Raw genomic sequence first — 12,988 nt, 5'->3', positions numbered from 1 at the left:
CCAGTTCTGTGTCCTGCTGTGAGTTTGGGTCAGTGTGTGAGTTCTGTTTAACACCCGGAGTCGGATTCACAGAGACTCCCGAAGCTAAACGTATCGCTTAGCTGCCTGATTTAGGAGAGTTTTCATTCTAAAATTAGGGCTAAAAGATATTTATTTTTGTCTGAGTGATTCACAAAGTATTTAAATGCTAAAGGTGCTGATTCAGTGAACATTTAATCCACAGGAATCTTAAATCACTAAAAGCACAAACAATCCTCTTCACCTCCTGCTGGAGATTACGTCATTTAATAATGACAAGCTTTTTAAAGGAGAAAAAAATAATAAGAAAGAAAACACTGATTGTGTGTGTGTGTGTGTGTGTGTGTGTGTGTGAGAGAGAGAGAGAGAGAGAGAGAGAGAGGAAGGAGGGAAAAAAAGTAAGAAAAAACATCAATAAAAAATACGGTGAAGGAAAGAAAGAAAGAAAAAAGCTCTAATAAGAAAAAGAGATAAAAGAAGGAAAGAAAAAACTGCCAATAGGAAGGAAATGAAAAGTTAAGAGAGCAAAAGAAAGAGAAAGAAAACTAATAAGAAAGAATGAAAAAAGTAAATAAAAGAATGAAAGAAAAAGAAGACTTTAATAAGAAAGTACAAATGAAAGAACCACAAGATAAAATGCTGATAAGAAAGAAAGAATGAAAACACTAAAGAGTAAGAAAGAAAATAAAAGAAAGAAGGAAGCAAAAAAAATAGGAAATAATCTTTGTAATAAGAATGAGAGAGAAAGAAAACACTAATAAGACAGAAATAAAAGAACTTTAAGGAAAAATAAAGAAAATAAACAAAGCAGGAAAGAGATAATGAAAACTAAAGAAAGAAAGAAAAAGAGAAAGAAAATACAAATAAGAAAGAAAGAGAAATAATGAAAGAACAAAAGAAAAAAGAATGTAATAGAAAAATCAAAAATGTAAGAATGAAAGAAAATACTAATGTGAAAGAAAGAGCAATAAAGAAAATAAAGGAGGAAGGAAAGAAAGATAGTACAAGAAAACATTAAAAGATAAGAAGGAAAGAAAAGAGCAATGAGAAGGAAAAAGAAATTATGAAAGAACTAAAGAAAGAAAGGAAAAAAACACTAAAAATTAAGAAAGAAAATACATTCATAAGAAAGTAAGGAATAACGAAAGAACTAAAAGAAAGACAAAGAAAAATCTGCGCACATATGAAGCTGAGTTAAAGTAAAACTTAAATTTTTTTTTTTAATTTTGCAATATTTGTTGCAAATCAGGTGTAATGTAGCAGCAGAAGCGGTGACTGAGAAAAGCGGAACATTTTTACTTCTGCAGCTCAAGATTCAAGATTTTTATTTGTCACATACACAATTATATACATTATATAACTCTAAGCTGGCCTACTCCTCTTTAGCTTGTGCATTAAATACTAAATTAAAGTTAAAATGTGAAAATCAGAAATGAATAAGAATAAGAAATAAGATAAGAATAAGAAATAAAATAAGAAATATGAAATATATGTACACATTAACTCACTGTTTCTCTCATTTCTCTCACACTTTTAAGGTTTGCATTTGACTCTCTCTCTTATTGAACATGTGAGCATTCAGAAGATTGTGCTTTGGAATTTTATTTAATTTTTCACAATCGTGATTTTAAAGAATTTTCCTGTAAGAATGTGATTAATCACATCGATCCACTTGGTGGCGCTGTTTTCTCTCTCTAACACTCCAGCGAAGGGAAATTGCAGTGCAGCAGTGCTTTGGTGTTTGCATTTCTAATATTATGCATTTTATTTTGGCATTGTTGCTGAGAAATCGACTCCTAATCAGAGCACCGTGACGTATTCAGATGGTTGAAGGTAAAATATTTGGCAGTAAAACGGTATGAGAGTTAATATTTTGTGCGTTTGCTGTGTAAAGAAGAGAAACTCATCTCGTATTTGTCTGCTGAGGGATTTCTTTTTGTCATCTGCTCTTCCCCGAGGCTTTAACACGCTTTATAAACCGTGATATAATCCTTCTGTGCTCTTTGCCAAAGTCTCTCAGCTCTCTGATTGTGATTCTCACTCAGGGTTGATAATGAGGAAGGAGACACTTCTCTACTCTCTGAAGTGCCCAGGATTTATTTTTCCGCTCTCTCCTCTCTACTGAAAAGGAACAGGAACACACTTTAGCTCTCGACTTTTTCAGTAAAATACATTCAAGTCTTTTTTTAAATAGCAGAACACCATACTGATGGTTGCATTATAACATTTTACTCAGATGGTGTACAGAAAGCTGTGCAGAAAATCCATTTGTGCGCCTTTGCTGAGAAAATTGCTAGTAAGTTGATCACAGCGTCACTTTAATGAGTAAACAGATTTTGTTTGAAAGGAAACCCAATGGGGAAAGTTAGCATCTAAAACATCTAAACATCTAAAACACGTCAAAGTTAGCATAGAAAACATCTAAACAGCCAAAACACGTCAAAGTTAGCATCTAAAACATCTAAACAGCTAAAACATGTCAAAGTTAGCATCTAAAACATCTAAACAGCTAAAACATGTCAAAGTTAGCATCGAAAACATCTAAACAGCTAAAACACGTCAAAGTTAGCATCTAAAACACGTCAAAGTTAGCATCTAAAACATCTAAACATCTAAAACACGTCAAAGTTAGCATCTAAAACATCTAAACAGCTAAAACATGTCAAAGTTAGCATCTAAAACATCTAAACAGCTAAAACATGTCAAAGTTAGCATCTAAAACATCTAAAGATGAGCATTAAAAAAATCTGAGTTAGCATCAAAAACATCGAAAAGTTTTTTTAAATGAAATTTTATAGAAAATCTGAAAAACAATGTGACATTCATTTCGTTTTTGTTTCTGACACTGTATACGACAATGACAATTGTTTTTAAGCATTTTTTATAAAAGTATTTTGGTGTTAAATTACAATATTGGCGGTAGTTAAGCAGTCATATAGGACCTCCAAACCACTAGAAGGCGCCGTGATTTTTTAAAAATAAAAATAGATATGCAAAAATGCACACTTTACTATTAATTGTTAAAAATGTTTTTGTATCAAGCAGTCTCAGTTGTGTGAAAAGAATAGAAACTGCAATTTTTACGTAACTAAATCAGGTTTTCTAACTAAAGTCGGAATATTACGAAGAAGTGGCGATCATGAAGCGTTCTCTCTGTCTCTTTCTGTGGCAGAAAACGCAAAAAAAAAAAATTAATGTTAAGAAATTAATGTTAATCCAGTGGATTTAGTCAGCTTGTTGATGGAATTGAAATGGCTAACTAGCTAGCTAGCATCTAGAGTAAGAAGTGTTAGGCTAACATAAGTCAAGTTGCTAGCACGTTTCTATTAGCAACGAATTCAGCTGCTCGGTTGGTTGAAACGTAAGTCACATGCACTTCTTTCAGAACTATAGCAGCTCAGATGATTACAAACAATGAAGACATTTTTCAGATTTTCCCAAGTTCAAACTTTTCACCAAGTTAATGATCTTGTAGGTTTGTTTTCAGATGCTGTAAGGAGAGGCGTCGTCAGCGTTAGAACCAATGGGTGGCTTCAGACTGTCCAGAAACGGCCCTGTGCGTAAGCCTAACTGTCGCAAGGTCATGAGTTCAAATCCCAGAAGCACCAAGCTGTCTCTTTTGAGTCACTGAGTAATAAATCGTGTCCCTCAACTGCTCAGCTGCATCCTGTTTCAATTTTAAGTCATTTTGGATAAAAGCAACAGCCAAAAACAACTATTCAATTCAGTTTTATTTGTATAGCGCTTTTAACAATGAACATTGTCTCAAAGCAGCTTTACAGAACATAAGAAACAAAAAACATGCAAACAGTCCTAGATGTTAGACAAAATTATCCCTAGTGAGCAAGCCTGAGGCGACTGAGGCGACTGTGGCAAGGAAAAACTCCCTTAGATGATATGAGGAAGAAACCTTGAGAGGAACCAGACGCAAAAGGGAACCCATCCTCATCTGGGTGACACTGGAGAGTGTGATATGAACAATGTCCTTTCTGTATTTATGTATAGTCATGTAGAATTTTATGTGTATATTAATTTGGAGGTTGTTGTCTTCCTCAAAGTCCACATAGGCTTGGCAGCGTTGCTTTGAACACCCAAATCCTCACGAGGCAGAAACCCGGCTGGAGCAGGTCCATCTCTAGATGCCTCAGGATCCTCGTAGGGTTGGCCTCGTCTACTGGAGCTGGCACAATCTCTACGTGCCTCGGGATGGGTAGAAGAAGGGAAACAAGTGGAAAGGAATTAGCGTAGCTGCTGTTCATAATATTAGTAAGCCCTAAATCATAATTTGCAATTAATCAGATGTACTGAAGTATCTACGTTTTGAACTGGGAGACTGTGTCTGAGCCCCGAACACTGTCAGGAAGGCTATTCCAAAGTTTAGGAGCTAAATACGAAAACGCTCTACCCCCTTTTTGTAGACTGTGATATTCTAACTATGACGGTCTATCAGGGGCAGAATAAACCTGCTTCAGAAAGCACACACACACACACACACACACACCACCAAACCCTCATCTGATCATCTGACGACCTGCTAAATGTTTACAGCACCTTCCTGCTGTTCCTGTGAGCCTCGGTTCCAGGTGTTCATCATGTTTTTCAGTTGCTCTGGGTTTCCTGTCTGAACTTTCTTCTCCAACCAAGTCACATTTCTGTATTAGTTTTAAACACAGTGTGGTGAAAAGCGGGTGATGACGAGTATTTATGTTTTTTTTTTTTAGTTTCACACATTCAGTCAGATGGTACTACTGCATTCCTGTTGCTGTGGAAGATAGACCAGACTTCCTTGCGCTAAAATAGCATTTAAACCATCCACGTCTGTAGGCTAGATGAGAAATAAAACAGCTTTGAGACAGTCAGAGGTAAAGGCTGGTGAGGGAACGAGTGTTTGTAGCTTTAACTTCAGTCATGAGAGGAACGAACTTGTTTCTCGGACATTCCATAGCGTTACAGGTAACTATAAATGGATAAAAAGTATGATATGTCATTCTGAAATAAGTTTTTCCTGACAGGGTGGTATGAGGAAGTGGAGTTACGATGAAGTGTTTTATTCCTCTTATACCACAGCAAACAGATATTTAATGACCAATGACTTGTACATTTTATCCATTTATAGCTACCTTTAATGTTGTGAACTGTTTGAAAAACAAGTTAGTTCCTGTTCTCACTTACGTTATAGCAGCTATAAACAGTCATTATCTCACCAACCTCTCTTTTTTCTCTCTTTTTAAGACAAAAAAACTTAGCTTCTCATGTTACCGAGAAAAAAAACGCAAAAAGAAGCGTAATCTCCTCTGTCCTGAAGATGTCGGGAAAGTTACAGCTTTACCTCTGACTGTTACAAAGCTCTGACACTGGAGACTCTTTCCATACATGTTTAAATAAACGTCTCCTGAGCATATCATTTATTGATTTATCTTTTCAGTCTGGTTATTATTAGTGGAGACTCTGCCTTACAAGTCACCGTGAATGAGGTGAACGTTACTATAGAAACGATAACGTATAAGAACACCTTCTGACCAATCAGAGGCCAGAATTCTGTGGTATAAATCAGTCTTAAACCCTAATGATGTTCGCCTGAAGCTCTGCATCCTGTGTTTCTTTCTGTCAGGAGCTCCCACTCTTTAAGCTGTTTTTCGATTTGGTAGATAAATGCCTTAAATCCTGACGTTGTTAGCTGTAACGACTGAAACACTGACCCAGTGCTCCTGTGATGGTGATGGAGATGGAGATGATGGAGACGGGTGAGTTTGTTTGTTTTTCTCCGGCTGAGCCTGTAAATCGTGGTAGTTCCAGTCTCCTGCTGAGCGTGGCAGACCCCCTTTTCATCCCACCTGCCCACCGCTGCACCGTGGGAGCCTGTTGCCATGGAGATGTTCCCAGTTCCTTATCATCCGAAAGCTCCGTGTTATGAAATTGCACAGAGGAAAACGGGAGAATCACAACAAGAACATGAGCTGAGAAGACAAGACATGCAGTGAATTCTTTGACACGACTTGAAAGTGCATGCATCTTTTTATTTATTTATTTATTTGGAATTATGTATTATTTTTTTTTCATTTGTCTAAACACCATCCTCCCCCCATCCTGATTAAATGCTTTAGTCTGTTCTTTCATTTTTCATGCTTGTAGGTGACCTTTTCACAGCTTCCCATCCTGTCTGCTGTACGTCAGATTCAGAGCAGATTGAAGAACGTTCCTGATGACTGGCATTTACTCAAACCTCATGATTTAGCTGTTCTCAACAACTGTCCTTCCTTCTTACAACTATTTCTGATCATCTTGTGTCACTCTGTCACTGCTGACTCCTGCACCCCCTTTAGTCACTCCAGAATTATTGGCACCCTTTAAGAAAATATATAATTATATAAAATGTTGAGGATACTGGAGAACCTCCTTTTTTTTTCCCCTCAACAAAAATTATTTCTAACACTTTCTACGGAGGTCATATGTTTAATGAACCTGTTATAACCTGTCATAAGGCATTATACATCTTGTTATACATGTAGACACAAAGGCATTTCACTTTACTGCAATGTTTATAATGCAATTAGAAATTATCTTTACACATTTGCATAATGCCTTTGAACATGTTATAATGCATTCATAAGGCATTGTACACATCTTTATAATTATTTATGTAAAATAATGCATTATAAGTAGTCCTTATAAAAGCCACATTAGATCTTCTCAAAGTGGGGCTTGGTGATATAACCTGTCATGAACACTACTTACTGTATAATGCTTCATGTTAATGTTCCATAATTCATAACAAAGAGGGTTATAAAGTGTAATGCATTTTCATCACTAATTATAACTACGTATAATGCCTTATGAAAGCGTTATAACGTGACATAAATGCGTTCTTAGTTTATTATAGCTACTGTATGACCTTCATGAGTAACAGAATGCATTATAAGCAGTGTTTATGAAGTTTTATTTATTATTATTATTGAGATTTACATGATATTCACAAGTTATAAGCTAAATTGTATCGCTTACTTGATATAAAAAAAAAAATCAGCGCAGCTCTCAGTGTGTCTACGAATCGACATAATGCACTGCACAAACTGGGGCTGGATTTCTTTGGTATTATTGATATATCACTTTATAAACACTGTTGCTTCTGGTCTATAAATCAAAACAAAATATTCTGGGTCCTGAATACATCTCTGAAATGCTTAAAAATAGGCTTAAAAAATGCTTAAAAAGCCATAAAGTCCTAACAGCTTAAATAAGCTTAAGAGATGTTTTTTACTCTATATTTTTAAAAAAATTTCCAACATCTAACATGTTCCTGGTCAGGTTTTGAGCTTCATAAAAGCTAAAAGCTGCTTCGGTGTGTTTAGTTTGGGTTCAGGTTACTACCATCTGACCTGCACACATGGATCTAAAAGATCTGCTGGGTTTATATTTTTGAGCATTTCCGAGATGTATTCAGGACCCAGACTATTTTGCTTTGATTTATAAACCAGAAGCAACACTATGAAATCGATTCTGTATCTAAATTCCAGTGTAAAGATTTTAGACCTAGAGTAATGTGCTCGGTTCTCCTGGTTTTGGCTCGAACTGTTGCAGCAGCAGCATTTTGAATGAGTTGCAGCTGTTTAATGGTCTTTTTTAGGAAGTGCGGTTAGGAGAGTGTTTCAGACGTCAACACTGCTGGTAATGAAAACTGTGGATTAGTTGCTCGAGGTCTTGTAGGGACAATAAGCCTTTAATTCTGCTGATGTTTTTATGATGGTAAAAATGCCATTTAATGCGCTATACAAAAGAGGGCTGGGTTATAAACACTGCTTATAATGCTAACAATTCATAATGCATAATAAATATAGCTGTAAAGTGTTCTGCATTTTCATAACTAATGATAAGAACATGTGTAATGCCTTAGGAATGCATTATAACAACATGAATGTGTTCATAGTTTATTAAGGATTTGGCCTTCATAGGAAGTTTTACCAGTATTAGCATCTTCTTTCAAAAACATGGGGCAAAATTATTGGCACCGTTAAAGAATCTTTAAAAGAAATGCAACATGTCATCCATGGGGGGAAAAATGTAAATCGCTCTCAGTCTCCAGGAATGTTTTTGTTTGCCCTTTAACCACGTCCAGTTTCCATGAGTTATAAATATCATGACATATCAAAGCTGTCTGGCTACGAATGCAGAATTTTCCCATGAGAGATTCTGCAATTTCACTGATTAATCGGATTAAGTTTCAATTTCTGTTTGTCTAACCATGTCAAAAGCTTTCATCTCATTATCTAACAATTATTGAATGTGCAGTAAGCACTTTATCTCGTTCAGTGTGGCTGAGAATCCGGAGCCTGTCCTGGGAATACTGGGCGTGAGGTGGGAATTCCTCCCGGATGCAGCGACAGCACACACACATTCACACGTAGGCGTAATTCAGAGTCCCTTCCTCCTACCACCACGTTTCTGGACAGAAGGAGTAAACCGGAGAACCCGGATGAAACCCACATGGACACGGCCAGATCATGTGAAGCTCCACAACAATCCTCAGCTTTTTTTGTTCTCCATTTTTTGTTGTTTTTTGAGCACTACACACTCCCATACATGTTGGTTTTTTTTTGTTTGTTGAATCCTCATCCAAGAAGACAAACATGTTTCATAAGCTGTATAATATCCCTGCGTGATTTCTCTCAGCTCTCAGCACGTCTCGAAAACACAGAGATGATGATCTCCGAGCAATTATTATTAAACATACTTCAATTGCGTGGCAGATTTATGATTATGAGAGCAATTATTTAGAACCATGTTGCCCGTTCCTGTTATTTAGGAGTTGAGAGAAGTTGAGAGAGTGAATTCATTTGGATACTTGTGTTTTTATTTGTTAGCACATAATGTTGCAATTCTGCTATATTTTCCTGAACATCTGGAGCTGTTACTGGTCGAGGCAGTGGAGATGTGTTGCTTCATAAAGGTCAACAATCTGTTAAATCCACCTTAAAATACATGGCCTTGGATTTCAGTCCTACAGGATTTTGCGCTTGTTTAATCAATGACATTAACAGCAATTTGTCATGTGATCGATATTTTTTGGCCAGAAGCTTTTAAGCAACATATTTTGATCAAACAGGCTTATCTCAAATGTCAATGGATCCCCTGGGTCTGGGACAACTTCCCGTGTTGTTCCCTCAGTAACAGCAGGGATATTTGTGGCTCCAAGGACATAAAGAGACAGTAGCACCCTTTTAAACAAACTTAGAACTGAATATGACATTCCCAGTGATTTATTCTTTCTTTCTCTCAAGTTTAAGATCTACTAAATAGCCCATTCTCCTCTTCAAAAATCATTATACAGGGTGTCCGAAAAGTCAAGAACCAATGAGAATATGTTGAGCGAATATGTCAGTGTGAACGAAAAACACGATACAGCGGCTAAGACGACGCGTAGAGCGTAACTCTGAACACGTAGAGCATATGCTGTAATTAATAAATACAATATTAAGTATATGTCGTTTTTCTCTGAGCTTCATAACGAGATGAAATCTTAGTCTTAGTCACATTAAATACGTTTATACACAACTTCTGATAGTTTCCAGCGGTATCCATTTTGTAAGGAATAAAACACTCCTTGTGTAGTAAAATATTGATTGTTGGGATACATCCTGAAATGTTTTACTCTTCTTCACCACAGCAATTTGTCGATGATTATAGTTAGTTTTTATTTATTAAAGAATAAACCCTGTTTTTTTTTTTTTAGAAAAGAAAAGAGATCTGTTTATAGTTGTAGTTAATATTGTGGAACGTCTGAAAAAAAAGTTACTTCCTGTTTTCAAATTCATTAGAGCAGCTATAAAGAGTCATTCCCTCACCAGCCTCTCTTTTTTTTTCTCTCTCTTGAATTTAATAAGACGAAAATGTTCATGTTACCAGGAAACCCATAAAGCGTAAACACTGGAGGTGTATGAACTTGGGGTTGAGGAAGAGAGCATAGATTGCGTTGTGTATATGTTACGGAAAAGTCATTTTACAAGTGGAACTTTATAAATCTCTATAGGAAAAAATGTCCATTGATGGTTTAATAAGAAAGTACACAGTCCTTCTGAGACATCCTTAAAGGTTAGAAATACTGTAATTGTCTTAACCAGCCACATGAATGTCATAATTCATGCGCTTTCTGTGTACGAGTGAAACAGTCTCCGTGCTTTACAGTGTACGCTTTTCATCATGATAACGCTGCAGCAGAGATAAATCGTGAATCGTGAAAGAATTTCTTGGTCCTGAGGTAAAACTGGTTTTCCTGGATCACTCAAAACATGCTCGTTTGTGACCAAACAAGTGCTGACAGGGTTGGAAAATCTCAGAACGTGATGATTGCTAAGACAAAAAAAAGGAATAAATAGTGCTATGTCCTCATTGCATCGAAGGACAATCTTAATCATATCATAATCATAATCATATAATCATATAATCTGACTTATAGCATGTGCTCATAACTGATATCACACAATCTTCTGCAGATTTTTAATGATTTTAAGGGCATCATCTTGTACAGCGTGACACACAGTAAACCCAGAAGACTGTTGGGTGTTTTCACACTCTGTAATGCTGCCATTAAATCCCTGGTATTCCTTGAACATTTCGAAATTAATGGCACACCCTGGCATGTCTCTAACCGAACGAAGCCAAGCTGCCAGTGGTTTGTGACTGGTCTTTTGAAATCTAATCTCACACCAACTCTTCCTGAGCTGTAGGTGGTTATTCAGCCACAAAATCTAATAGAACATGTTCCAGGCTTTCATGAAACCGACTCGATGCTCCCACTCAACATGAAGCTTATAATCTTTTATTTATCAGGTACAAGATGTACAAGGATTTTTTTTTTTTTCATAGTGTAGGTGTTACTATTTAGGAAAAGGTATGAAGATATGAAAAAAGTGTGAAGTGTGTGTGTACAATTATTCTACAAAACAGGAATTAAATAAGCTGAATATTAAAAAAAAAAAAAAAAACAGGCAATAAAAAGAAAGATAATGTTATGCATCATGGCTGTGTGCTTTGGGCTGACTCCAGACCGGAGAAGTTTGCATATTATTTGTTTGTTATTTATAGACAGTTAGTTCAGTAAAGGATTATATTATTTAAAGAGCACTCTGGGTGTTGTGTTACACTGAAGTCTTGATATAATTACCTTCTAATCTAGGCTTTGTGTGTCCTAAAGCCTATTTGGCCCCTTAATGAAACCTGAACTTCCCTTCATTCTTTTAATTCTACCTCTAACCCTAGATTTTGCGTGCGTAGAGTTTTCCACTAGAGGAGATCATCTCTGTGCGTATGACGCAAATTGCGGGTGTTTATACACTTTTTAGCTTTCCAAGTGGTCTCAGATTGATGATTTGTGCTTATGTGAACACAACAAATGGCACCCAAGTGCTCAGAGATAGACTCAATATGCTTCATTCGGGGTTCATTTTGTGGTCCAGTTGAGTTTGTGTCTTGTGAAAACAAAGTAGTCCCATTCCGCTTCCTTTGTTTTATTTCTAAACAGCCTGTTGTCCATACATCGCTGGAATTTTCTGTCACATTGCACATAAAAACCAAGTGAAAAAATACTCTAATGGCTGCCTGTGGGATCATCTGATAGAGGCATTGTAGCACTAGCAATTATGCGATTGAGCTTAAGTATATTAGTTTATTGTCACTGTTAAAAACAAGGACATTACAGGTTTGGGAGCGCTAAGAGCCGCTGCACCCATGAACGCTGCTGGACGCTTGTGGTTTTTCACTGCAGTTCTCTTTCTGAGCCATTTTGAAAGCCATTATCCATAATTCAGTGTTACACAGCTGGGCTCTGAGGTCTGAAGATGTCATGGTGTGAATGACAAGTGCACTGAGAGCTCATCAATTGGTAAAATGTCCAGAAAGAGCACCGAGCTCCCTTTTGAATCTGCTTGTATTGTGAACACTGAAAGCATTGAGGTCACTTTCACGTCGACTTTAACGGGACTGAGTATGCTTCATTCAGGCTGTTTATACTGTATATAGAGTTCTTTTGAAACAAACCCTCGTCATGTTGCTACCTAACACTGCTTACTTTGTTGTGTCACCACGGGCAGCCGTTAGAGTATTTTATATTAGTGACGTGACAGAAAAATCTTTTTTGGAAAAACTTGGAATCAAATGGACCACAAAATGAGCCACAGACGAACCCTACTGAGGCCATCTGTGAGGACGGTTCGCTTGGGGAGTATTTTAGAGGAATCTGAGTTCATTTGTTGTGTTCGAGTCATTGATTTGAGACCACTTGGAATGCCAAAAGTGTGAAAAAACCCTAAATGAATGGTGTTCGCTAAATATATGGCAAATCAGTGAGTTGACATACACTATATGGCCAAAAGTATGTGGACATCCTTCCTAATTATTGAGTTCAGGTGCTTCAGCTACACCCATTGCTAACAGGTGCATGAAATAAAGCACATAGCCATGCAGTCTCCATAAACAAACACTGGCAGTAGAATGGATCATACCAAAGAGCTCAGTGACTTTAAATGAGGCACTGTCACAGGATGCCACCTTTGCCACAGGTCAGTTCGTGAAATTTCTGCCCTGGCCAACTGTAAGTGGTATTATAATGAAATGTAAGCTTCGAGGAGCAGCAACATCTCAGCCACGAAGCAGTAGACCATGCAAACTCAGAGCGGGGCTGTCAAGTGCTGAAGCATGTAGAGCATAAAAATCTCCTGTCCTCCGTTGCATCACTCACTACACAGTTCCAAACTACCTCTGGAAGCAACACCAGCACAAGAACTGTGCATCACGAGCTTCATGAAACGGGTTTCCATCACCGAGCTGCTGCATACAAGCCTAAGATCACTATCAGCAATGCCAAGTGTCAAGCACAGTGTAAAGCACACCATGTTCTCTGGAGTGATGAATCATGCTTCACTATCTGGCAGTCTGATGGATGAATCTGGGTTTGGTGAATGCCTGGAGAACGCTACCT

The sequence above is a fragment of the Pangasianodon hypophthalmus genome, chromosome 11, assembly GCF_027358585.1.
Source record: "Pangasianodon hypophthalmus isolate fPanHyp1 chromosome 11, fPanHyp1.pri, whole genome shotgun sequence".
Taxonomy (NCBI): Eukaryota; Metazoa; Chordata; class Actinopteri; order Siluriformes; family Pangasiidae; genus Pangasianodon; species Pangasianodon hypophthalmus.
The sequence above is the reverse complement of the archived record's forward strand: the minus strand, read 5'-3'. Positions refer to the sequence as shown.